Source organism: Balaenoptera physalus (assembly GCF_965194825.1).
Source record: "Balaenoptera physalus genome assembly, chromosome: 12".
In the NCBI taxonomy this organism is placed as follows: domain Eukaryota; kingdom Metazoa; phylum Chordata; class Mammalia; order Artiodactyla; family Balaenopteridae; genus Balaenoptera; species Balaenoptera physalus.
In genome coordinates, this window is record NC_138897.1 from 80,298,592 (window position 1) to 80,311,374 (window position 12,783).

The following is a 12,783-nucleotide window of genomic DNA, read 5'->3' on the forward strand; positions in this document are numbered from 1 at the left end:
AAGGACTTAGTTCAAACAAGCAAAGGCTTAGCATTGACAATGGAGGTGAAAACAGCATCCAGATTAGAGGATGATGTGGCTTCCGCCCACTGTTAGTAGGCTGATAAGAGGCCTCTAACGTCCTGGGAGATGACACCTCCGACCAGCCCTGGATCTCTTCCATGCCCATTCTCTTCACTCAAGATGTGATGAAGCAGATGTTTATACCTGGGTGTTGGAAAACAGTCACCTCCTCTGCAGAGTCACCCCTGATTCCCCAAGCTGAGTCAGGCACCTTTTCCACATTCCCAGAGCCCCCTGGGCACATCCTTCTGCTAAGCTGCTGCCGCTTTCCATCCCGTCTCCCCTCACTCCCCCCTTCCCCCCTGTGAATTCCCTAAAGACAGAGACTGGCTTCTTCCTTGCTGTGTCTCTTTCCCCTTCCCCTTGGTCTATTCACTCCTACTCACCCTTCAGGTCTCATCTTAAAGGTCCCCTCTTCCAAGAAGCCTTCCCTGGCTACCTCCATAATCCATAGAGAAAACTTTTCTCTGTGTGACAATTGCTTGGGACTTCCCTGGTGGCGCAGTGGTTAAGCATCCGCCTGCCAATGCAGGGGACATGGGTTTGAGCCTTGGTCCAGGAAGATCCCACGTGCCGTGGAGCAACTAAGCCCGTGCGCCACAACTACTGAGCCTGCACTCTAGAGCCCATGAGCCACAACTACTGAAGCCCACCTGCCACAACTACTGAAGCTCGTGTGCCTAGAGCCCGTGCTCTGCAACAAGAGAAGCCACAGCAATGAGAAGCCCGCGCACCGCAATGAAGAGTAGCCCCTGCTCACCACAGCTAGAGAAAGCCCGTGCACAGCAACAAAGACCCAATGCAGCCAAAAAATAAATAAATTAATTAATTAAAAAAACAAAAAAACAATTGCTTGCTTGTCCAGGTCACCTCACCCTCCATCCAGGAGTTCCCACATCTCAGTGTCTATGAATCAACCCGGGAAACTTGTCAGATGCAGATTCCCAGCTCTAACCTCAGAGAGTCTTATTCCAGGGACTGGAGCAGGGCCTGAGAATCTGCCATGGAGCTGCTCACACCCTGAATCTGGTGCTGGGGGTGTCAGAGGAAAGATGCAATAAATGGGGCTGCTTGAGGGGAGGGGCCGTGATCATTTTGAGCCCCCGTTAGCCAGTCTGTGTCTGGCACATGCATGATTGTTGAATGAATGCTTGAAGGAATGAATGGTTGCCAGCATTATATTGATATGTTCTCCAAATACAGCAACTTGATTTGGGCCTTGAAAGAGCCCCATGGGGCTCATTTGTTTATACTCTCCTGGATTGGAGGTGGGAGAGTTGAAACTCTGGTGTCCACAGTGCTGAATTGGAAACCAGGGCCCCTACTGCTTGGCCATGCTACCTGAGCAAGTTAATGAGTCCTTCTAAGCCTCAGTTTCTTCACCTACAAAGTAGAGATGATAATGACAATGCCTGCATCGTTATTATTCACAGGGCTGTGAAGAGCTTAAACGAAGTAACAGTGCCTGGCCCAGAGTCAGTGTCCGAAAACTTCTGAATCCTATGATTATTGCTCTTGTTGTTATCATTACAGCTATTAGTAGCAGAGCTAGAGGGACCTCAGATCCTCAAGTTCAGGGGTTCCCTACTCAGTGTTCCATGGATCACCCTCTCCTAAGGAATCTGTTGCGGGGGTTCAGGAGAGTGTTCTGTGAACATCTGGAAATGGAGTACAAAATTGTCTACGTTTGCCCATTTTTTTGAGTAGGAGAACCTTAGCTTTTAACCACTTAAAGATGGGAAACTGAGTCCAGAGAGAGCAGGGGCCTTGCTCCAAGTCTCTCACTTCATTCATTCATTCATTCATTCACTCCTCATTTCTTCAACCAAGCACCAAAGATTTCTCGAGGGCCCACTGTGTGCCAGGATCCAGAGGTGAACCAGTCACATCCTAGTCTCTACCCCTTACCTCCCACCCCAAGGCATCTCCTCCTCACTTTGTAAAGGTTTCGTGCTTTTATTCTGATTCCTTTGCTACCCACGATGCCCTGGTGGGTAGTTACTTCATCGAGTAAGTCTAAATTCTTGCCCTAGTTGAATGCCTTGCTGGTAGTTTTACTTGAAGCCTTTACTTCCCTTCTCCGAGCCTCGGTTTCCCAACCTGTAAAAAGGGGGTAACCCCCGCTGCCCAGAGTTGTAAGAATGAAGTGAAACAGATTTGGGACTTCCCTGGTGGTCCAGTGGTTAAGACTCCGTGCTTACAATGCAGGGGGCCCAGGTTTGATCCCTGGTCAGGGAACTAGATTCCATATGATGCAACTAAGAGCCCACATGCCACAACTAAAAAAATCCCCATGCTGCAATGAAGATCCCGCACACAGCAATGAAGATCCCATGTGCCGCAACTAAGAACAGTGCCTGATGCACAGCAGACACCCAGTAAACCTTAGGAAGAGTTAATGTTATTATTAGGAACTCACAAGAGGCCTCTCTAATTAGGGTGAAATACGTCTGGGAGAAAAGGGAAAACATGTTAGGGGGGTTGAAAATCTTTCTGAGCAGTACAAAATAGCAGGCATTTTGACCTCATTATATCCCTTTGCCCTCCTAATAAACGTGTTGAGGTAGGTATGATTCTATTCCCTGCCCATTTCACAGACGTGGAGACTGAGACTTGGTGAGGCGGAACGACAGCTAAGAAGGAGGAGAGCTGGGACTTGACAACATTCATGTGCCTCACGTATCCCACCCCAAACCCTGCCCCAGACAGATGCAGGCAGGTTGCCAGCTCCCAGTGCCAGGGGAGCCCCGCTCCAAACCATCTGCTCTCCAGAGTCTGACTGTTCTCCTCCCCGGCCCCCCTGCCTGGTGCAGGAGGAGGCTTGGATTTCCTGCAGAGGTCACAGCAGGATTGTTTTCTTGGTGCTCTAGAAGTAAGGCCTTTCAACTCATCTCTGCTGCACAGGGATTTCCTGGTTCTGTGCCTTGGACTGTTTCTGCTGCTTTAGACCCTTGCCCAGCTCCAGCCAACACCAGCATGATTCAGTTTTGGACCTCAGACCAGAACTAATAAATGCATTAATTCATTAATTCATGAGACATTCCACCTGCTATGTGCCACACACTGGGAGTACAAAACAGACACAGGCCCTACTGCAGAGAACCTGAATATTCACATGAAGGACACACAGAACCAAGAAATAACATACAGTGTGATCAGTGCAGAGATGGGAGTATAACCTGGCTCTGTGAGAGCCCAGAAGAGGCACCAGATCCAGCCTGAGAGTGGGAGGGGATCTAGGAAGGCTTCCCTGAGGAGGTGACCTCTGAGCTGATTAGCAGGAGTTCAACTTAGTGTTTCATCAATTTCTCATTTTGTAGATGGAGAAATGGATCCAGGGAGAATTATTTAGCTCATTCATTCATTGAAGCAAGCAAACATTTCCCTAGTATCTACATTTCTCCAATATCAGGCCCTGAGCCTGAGGATACAGAGGTATAAGGAAACAGCCCTGCTAGATGGAAGGGTACAGAAAAGCCCCAAGCAGCCAGGGGACCTCACCCTTGGCCCATGGGCGCCTTTGGTTTTTTTGTGTGTGTGTGTGTGTTTTTTCTTTTACCTTTTTGAAGTCAGGGTTATTACAGTATGCTTTACATAGAGTAAAAGTCTCCCTTTTTAGTGTATAGTCCCATGAGTTTTGACAAATCCATACAGTCCTGTAACCATCATAATGGAGGCCTAGACCACCATTTGTATCTCATGCTCAACCCACTTCCTGAGCCCAAGCTTTCCCCCTTATTCACTGTGGGACCTGAGGCAGGTCTTCCCCTCCCTGAACCTCAGTTTCTTATCTATAAAATAGGGACCATCATGTCTGTCTTATAAAAGCGATGTGAGGAGGCCAAGCACAGAGTAAGCACTCAATAAAAAATACCAACTCTTAGTGGATGTCCCTTTTTCATTCTGTTTCTGTGGTCTCTCTCTCTCTCTCCGTGTCTCCCTCTCTCCCTCTCTCTCTCACTCACACACACACACACACACACACACACACACACACACACAAAGACATTTTTGAAGCCTCTCGTTTCTCAGAGAGGTTTTATTTATAGGCCGCGCCTCATTGTGAACGTGAAAAGGAGAAAGCCCAGGCCCTCCGTAGACCTTTCATGTGTAAATCAGCCCGGGCCAGGAGCACCGGGGTCACCAGGAGGAGGATTTCACTCTTAATTACTCCTAGAGAAAGCGGGCGGGAGGGAGGCCGGGCACAGGCTCCACCCACGTGGGAGGGAGGCCTCGCCGGCAGCCCTGGGCCCGCTGGGTCCGGGCCCCTCGCCGCCCAGCGCGGGTTGCCAGACTCTCCCAGGCCCGGGCCCGGCGGGCCTGGGGCTGCACCAAGGCAGAGGCGCAGGTGCCCCTGGGGAGCTGGACCCCAAGTGGGTTTCTTTGAAGGCAAGTTTGGACGTGGAAAGAGGGCGCACAATTTGGCAGAGTGGGTGGTAGGGAGGGGATGGTCTGCAAAAGGGCAGTGGAGGTCCTAATTTGAAAAAAAAAAATTTTTTTTAAGGTCTTTTATTCATTCTTTCTTTTCCGGTGTAAAAATAACCTGCTCTAGAAAAGGAGTATGGAAGTACTCTCACCAGGCCTTCAACATTGTTAACCTCAGGGAATGAATTTGGACGTGAGGAGAAGGACATTATTAACATTTTTTCTAACACATTTCTTTATTTTTGACTTAGTACAATGACTATGTATTGCCTTTTGTAATTAAAAAAAAGGTACTTTTCATAATATCTGTGATACTGTTTTCTGATTAGAAAAGAAATTTATATTCTGCGTAAAACACAAATAAAACTACCCATGATCTCACCCAAAGAAAGTCACTTTTAATATTTAGGTATATAGCCTTTGATGATTTATTTCTGCACAAAGTTTTTCGGTTTTATTTTTGTTTATTTTGCATACTTATACTGCACACTTTTGGCACTACTTAACATATTGAGGTTTTCTTCTATTTGTCTTTTCTCTTCATGTGTTTCAAATACATATAGTATATATATTTAAATTTGTATAAATATATATGTATATAAACAGATGTATATTCATATAATGTATATTTCATATTTTATAAATCCATTATATATTATACATTATATAAATACATTATATATTTATATAATATTTAAATATTATAAATGTATATATCTATTTATGTTGCTGGATGGCAATATCTTATATCTTTTTTTTTAATACCTTATATCTTGAAATTTAAAATACACAAACCATTGGGCCTCAGCAATTCCATATCTAAAATTCTATTCTGGGACTTCCCTGGTGGCGCAGTGGTTAAGAATCCACCTGCCAATGCAGGGATACGGGTTCGAGCCCTGGTCCGGGAAAATCCCACATGCCGCGGAGCAACTAGGCCCGTGCGCCACAACTACTGAAGCCCGCGCACCTAGAGCCCGTGCTCCGCAACAAGAGAAGGCACCATAATGAGGAGCCCGTGCACCGCAACGAAGAGTAGACCCTGCTCCTCGCAACTAGAGAAAGTCGGCGCACAGCAACAAAGACCCAACACAGCCAAAAACAAATAAATAAATAAATTTATTTTAAATAAATAAATAAATAAAATAAAATTCTATTCTACAGAGAATTCTCTGGCAGTCCAGTGGTTGGGACGCCGCACTTTCACTGCCAGGGACGAGGGTTCGATCCCTGGTTGGGGAACTAAGATCCCACAGGCCACACGGTGTGGCCAAAAAATAATAATAATAAAATAAAATAAAATTCTATCTACAGATATAGTCACACGAATGGGAAAAAGTTAAATAGTATAAACAAATATGTTCATTGCAGCAGTGTTTATAAAAGCAAAAGCTAGCAACACCCTTGATGTTCATCATCAACCTTGATGGTCATCAGTCAGGATTAATTAAATAAATTATAATGTCACATTACAGTGGAATGTTTTGTAGTCATTGCAATAGAATATCATACATGCAAAGATACCCAAAAATCTATACTGCATTGAATAACAAAGCACGTTTCAGAATCATTTATATTGTGTGAATCTCTCTCTCTATATATATTTTAATGGATAATCATATCTAAGTATACATGCACAGAAAATTTCTGGAAGAACACACATGAAACTGGTAACAGTTACTTTTGGGGAAAGAGACTAAGGGATAAAGAGAGGTCCAAGGACTTTTACTTTCACCTGATACTTTTGTGTACTGATTGAATTTTTCTTTTAATGTGACATGTTATATTTATAATTTTAAACTAGTTGACAAAAATGTAGTTTAGCTATATATAATTCTAATATATGTTCATTAAAGAAAGTATAATATTCATTAAGTAAACACAAAGTTCATTAAAGAAATACAATGTTGATTAAAGAAAATATAATCCCCTATACCACCCAAAGACAACCACTGTTAACATTTTGGTTTATTTCCTTATAGGTTTCTTTCTAAAGTTTTTTTTTTTTAACTCTGAAAAATGTACTAGTGGAAAAATATACACAAAGGATATATTTGTAGAAAAGTTAGGAAATAAATACCACTCAAACCCTACTATTCAGAAATAACTACTGTTTACATTTTAGTGTATAAACTTTGAATGCTTCCCTGCAGCATTTTCTTTGGGGAGTTGATTTTGTTTTTTTCAACACCATTCTTTCTATATATGTAAATTTGTATTTTCCCTTTATTCATTAGCTTATTTTTATATGCTTTTCTATGTTATTATAAACGGCTTGCAAATATAGTTGTTTAATTTTGTTTGCTCCCCTTCCTCTAGCCACGGAGCTTGCGGGATTTTAGTTCCTCGACCAGGGATTGAACCCCAGCCCACGGCAGTGAAAGCGCGGACTCCTAACCACTGGACCACCAGGGAATTCCCTATAATTTTAATAGTTACAAAATATCCTTCACTCAAACATTCCCCTCTTAAAGATGGCTAAGTTGTTTCCAAGTTTTTGTGATTATAAACAACTCAGATGAGCACTTTATACTTACATTTTTTCTTCTATGTCAAATAATGTCCTTGTATCTCAGCAGCGGAGTTATTGGGCTAAAGGCAATATTCATTTTTCAGGCACTTTAAAAGCATTGTCCAGGGACTTCCCTGGTGGTCCAATGGGTAAGACTCCGCAATCCCAGTGCAGGGGGCCCAGGTTCCATCCCTGGTCGGGGAACTAGATCCCGCATGCATGCTGCAATTAAGAAGCCCGCATGCTGCAACTAAGACCTGGTGAAGCCAAAATAAATAAATAAATATTAAAAAAAAAAAAGCATTGTCCAATATTTCTCAAGTGTTACCCTTCCTTACATCACCACCCACAATCTCTGAAATGTCCTGTCTGTTTCACTCTGTATGAAGGGCACAGGCATTCTGGAGCCAGGGAGGGTTCAGCTTGGTAAGATTGGATGTGAACACCTGGAATTTAAATATATATCTCTGCCTGTCTGCTGCCAGCTAGCTCCTTTCTTTCTCTTCTCTAACACTGCAGCAGCCACTACCAATTACTAAGTGTTTACTTTGTGCTTTGCACTGTACACACATTATCTCATTTACTTCTTACAAGAACCCTATGAAGTGGGTGGTCTTACCATCCCCATTTTACAGATGAGGAAACTGAGGCTTAGAGAGGTGTCATTCCCAAGGTCATGTAGCTGGTAAGTGGTTCAGCTGAGGTTTGAACCAGGTAATCTGCTTCCCTTTGTGTGAATTTATAGACTGATCAAGCTCTCATTTTACAGATTTAAAAAACTGAGGCAGAAAAGAGATGTGAATTGCCCAAAGTCAGAGAAAGAGCCTAAGCCCAGATTGCTGAACTTTTTCCCCCTTTGCTCCATTGTCTGGTCACAGGGCACTAATCCAGGGAGTTAAGACTGTAGGAGTTCCAAAATTCTTTGCCTTAGAAAATCTTCCTGTGGGGCTTTATGGTTCCAGCAAGATTCAGAGTCTCTTAGAACCACAGCTCCAGCTGTGCATCTCCCCTCCAGGGCTGGGTGCTGCCTGTCAGTCATTAAAAAAAGGAAATAGCAGTTAAGCACCCACATGCCCAGACAGGGAGGAAATCGGGCAGCCCCAGTGCATGTTCAGCAATGGCCATTCCATGGTTGGGAGCATGAAGTATTAAGATGAACAGAAAAGAGGTGATAGAAGAGGAGAAGAAAAAATGCTTTAAAAAGGAGTGCATTCTGGGGGAAGCCTGCAAAAACAGGCGGTAGAGAAGGAGATGGTGCCTGGAAGAAATAAATTAGAATTGGCTGGTCTCCACAGGTGAAAGAGGACTAAGTGCCTTAGCCTGAGTTCTCACTTCAAAGAATTGTAGTGTGTCTGACCTAGAAGTTCCAGCCACTGCATTTTACAGATGAGACCTCTGTAGCCCAGACAGGTAGGCTCTCCCCAGCCACAGAGGGGGCAAGCCTGGGATTCTGCCATTGCTTCTGAGGTCTCCTTCTGTTACATAGTCCCATCATCACTTGGTTAAAGGTCAGAGCTACAGGAGGTGAAGGTCTAGATCTGTCTTCCTTGCTCAGGCCTGGACCACACTCCCTGCTCATGTGGACCCAGTTGCTCTAATGGGGAAGCAGCTACTAGAATGGAAAATTCCAAGAAGGCCAGGACACTAGATATCCATCCATCCATCCATCCATCCATCCATCCAACCATCCATCCATCCATGTATTCATCCATCTGTCCATTCATCCATCTGTCCATTCAACTCTCCACCCATCCATTCATCCATTCATGCATTCATATATCCATTGATTTGTTCATCCATTTGCCAGTCCTTCTCTCTGTCCGTCCATCCATCCATCCATCCATCCATGGATATACATCATCCATGCTAACACTAACCGCTAGGCACAGGGGCTGGTTAACACTGAGTGCTGGAATCAGACTCTCCAAGTTAGAATCCTGGCTCCACCACACACAAACTGTGTGACCTTAGGCAAACTACCTAGCCTCTCTGGTGTCTTAGTTTCTTCATCAATAAAGTACAGATAACAGTATTATATTCACCTTATAGGGTTGTTGTAATTGTTAAATGAGTTCATCCATTTAAGATACTCAGAACTGGTTCATATTTATTGGGCAAATGCTCCTTAATGTTAACACCACTTATTATTACTCAAGGATGTGCTATATAGGGTCCTGAGGTTTGAATAAGGTGCCATGGAATTCAGAGGCAAAAGCGAACACCCTGGTCCAAGTCAGGGAAAGTTGAGGTTCCTGTTCCTTGATTCATTATTTTCAGGGTCCTTGTTTGGAGTCCAGAGATGAGAGGAGGGGAGAATACCCCCTCCCCTAGCTGTGGTCTGGGGGCTGTGTAGCAGATGCCATGGTACACTGCCCTGATGCCCCTTTATGACTGAGGTATACATTTCCCTGGAGTTGGTGGCTGACAGGTCATGGCTGAGTCCTCTCTGTGGCTTACTCGCAGTTGAAGGGAGCCATTGCACCAAGGTCATGCCCTTTTCTCAGGGTAGCTCATGTCCTTGGACTGGTAAATGCAGCTATAAATGCTCAGCCCCCTCATGTCAACTCAGGACAACTGTGATGGACCGTCTCAGCTTCAGAGCTCTCCAGAGGGTTCGCTGAGGCCTCCATTGAGACTGCATTACAGCCCAACTCTTCCCTCTACCCATTCCTGCTTTCTTCCTTACCTTTCCACAGGCGTTGGTGCCAGGAACAACTCTTAATAAAGTTCTGCATGCCAAGCTCCATCTCTGAGTCTACCTCTGGAGAAGCTGATGAGTTGGATGAAGGATACAACATCACTTATATATACTATGTGCTATATATAAAATTCCTGATAACACCCTCAGGGAGTAGATACTATTATTGCTCTCATTTGCAGATGGGGAAGTCAAGGCACAGAAAGCTGAGAGGATTTGCTCAAAGTCACACAGCTGGTGTGGATTCAAACCCAGCAGTCAGGGAATTCCCTGGTGGTCCAGTGGTTAGGACTCTGTGATTTCAATGCCAAGGGAGCGGGTTCAATCCCTGGTTGGGGAACTAAGATCCCGCAAGCCCTGCAGCGCAGCCAAAAAACAAAACAAAACAAAACACGCACACACAGACCCAGCAGTCAGGAGCCAGAGTCTGTGTGCTTAACCTTTACATTACACTGCTTAATGAGGTCTGACCAAGCCCAGGAATTCAGCGCAGGGTGGGGTGGGTGGAGTGTAAGTGTGGAGGGAAGATGCATGTACTTGTGAGGTCACACATACTCATGTGTTCCCTCTGTGACTGCACGGGTGCATGCCCACGTTAACACATGCCTGTGTTAACATGTGCTCTGCTGTCATGAGGGTGACTGAGCAAGGCATGTAGGGATGTATGTGCACACAGAGTCCCGCACTCAGGTTCCCACATGACCTGTCTCCCTGGTTTCTCCCCTTTCCTCTTGGTATACAGGAAGTGTGATTATGTGTATGGGGTTGGGGGAGGATTTGGATTTCAAACCTAAATTACTGTGTCCTTATTCCCACCATGCCTCTCAAGAGTAGAGGGGTCTGGACTTTGGAAACATCAAGTTCTCTGTGGAGTAGACTTGGCCATCAGGGCAGGGAAGTCAGAATGATGTGCTTTGCCCCAGGAGGCAGCAACCCAGCCTTTGGCCCTGCCTGGCCTCCAGTGGGGGTGGCTGGTATCTGCTACCTCAGTGAGGACTGTGTACTTATGGGTAAGAGAAGGCTGTGGAGTGAAACTGTTGGGTTCAAATTCCAGCTTAGCCTCTGAGCTGTGTGACTTCAGCAACTTACTTACCCTCTCTGGTCCTCTACTTCCACCCCTGTAAAATGGGAGCCTAATAATAGTAGCTCCTTCATAGGGTTTATTGTAAGGCTGAATACCACTTGAAATAATGTTGATAGTGAACAAACATATGGACACCAAGGGGGAAAGGGGGGGTGAGATGAATTGGGAGATTGGGATTGACATATATACACTACTATATACAAAATAGATAACTAATGAGAACCTGTTGTATAGCACAGGGAACTCTACTCAGGGCTCTGTGCTGACCTAAATGGGAAGGAAATCCAAAAAAAAGGGGGATATATGTATACATATAGCTGATTCACTTCGCTGTACAGTAGAAACTAACACAACACTGTAAAGCAACTATACCCCAATAAAAAAAGAAAGAAAGAAAGAATGCTGAACCCATAGTACATACTCAATAAATGCTAGTTTTGTTATTGTTTTGAACCCACACCAGGTAAGTAAAGAGCACAGGAAAGTGCTCTTCCAGAGGATAGTGATTTTGTCTAGCAGCTATGTTGTCCAACCTTGTGAAGCAGGTACTATCATGCTCATTTTATAGATGAGGAAACTGAAGCTCAGCAAAATGAAGTAACTTGCCCCAGGTCACACAGCAAGTGAGCGAAAAAAACAGATTTCAAAAGTTGGTCTCACTCCAATTCCAGGGCTTTTCCTACCACCCCACATCTGCCTCCTTGTTTGGCCTAGAAGCTTCTGGGTTGTGACAACTTGTCCTGTAAACTCTGTTCAACACAGATATTTTGCTGCCTACATGGTTTTCTCTCATGTTGCCTACTCACAAGCGAATATGTAGGGATTTGCAGGTGGTCAGACTTTATGGGAAAAAATAGACATTTCTCTTTGTGCAGAAAGAAATACAGTGAGACAGTTGAGACAGTCAAGCGGGGAGCTCTTAGAGGAAAATGGGAGGTTCAAAAGGCAATTAATGTTTCTGTCTGAAACTGTAAACAGATAGTTACCAGCTCTGACACCACCAGCACACAGACAAAAGGCAGACAGAAACAGTGCACCACAAGGAAGCTGGGATAGACTACGCCCAGGGTGGAAATTAAATGTTTTCCTGAAAGCAGAAAGGAAAACCATGGTTGAAGCCAAGCCATGACTCTAAGTCTGTGACTCCATGGCAATATAAGTTTAGTGAGTTAAAGGCCCATAATTTGTACGTAGGTGTTGTGAATCTTAAAGTCTTACTTGGCATTCCCTCTTGACCTAAGTTTGTAAAACAAAAGTAATAATTAGAAGTGAGTCTTCAACATACACTGTCATTTTAATTAAAGATATATATGCACATATATATGTGTGTGTGCATATATATATGTATATATATGTGTGTATATATATTATATATACACAGAGGGAGAAAGAGAGGACATAATTGGTATATTTAGTCAGAACTCTTGGTTGTAAGCAACAGAAAACTCAACTCAAACTGATGCAAACAAAAAAATTAATCATTAATTATAATTATTTAGTGGCTCACAATTGGATCCAGGTGTTCAAAGATTTCAATGTCCTTGCCATGTCTGGTTGTGCTTTCCTCAGTGGCTTCATTCTCTGGCAGACATGTTCCTCCCCAGGGTGACAAGATGGCCCTCAGAAGCCCCATGCTTGCTTTCTCCTCCTAGTGGAAAAGAGATTGCCTCTCCCCAGCCAAAATCTCAGGGCTCTCTCTGATTGGCTCTCATTGGGTCACAGGTCCATCTTTCAACCAATCCTGTGGCCAGGCTGGATCACAGGGGTAGAGTAAGTGCCATCCAAGGTTCAGGGACTGATATTGGTGGAGGGAGAGCTCCTCAGGGAAACTGGGGTGATATTTCCTGAAGAAGACACATGTTTATCTAGTAGTTCCTGCCTTTCTGTTAACCATGCTTAAGGAGAGGCTGTTATCAGGAATAATAATAATAAATAATTCTTATTGAGAATAATAATGTCAGTGTGCCAGGCATTATGCTAAATGCTTTAGATGCATTACCA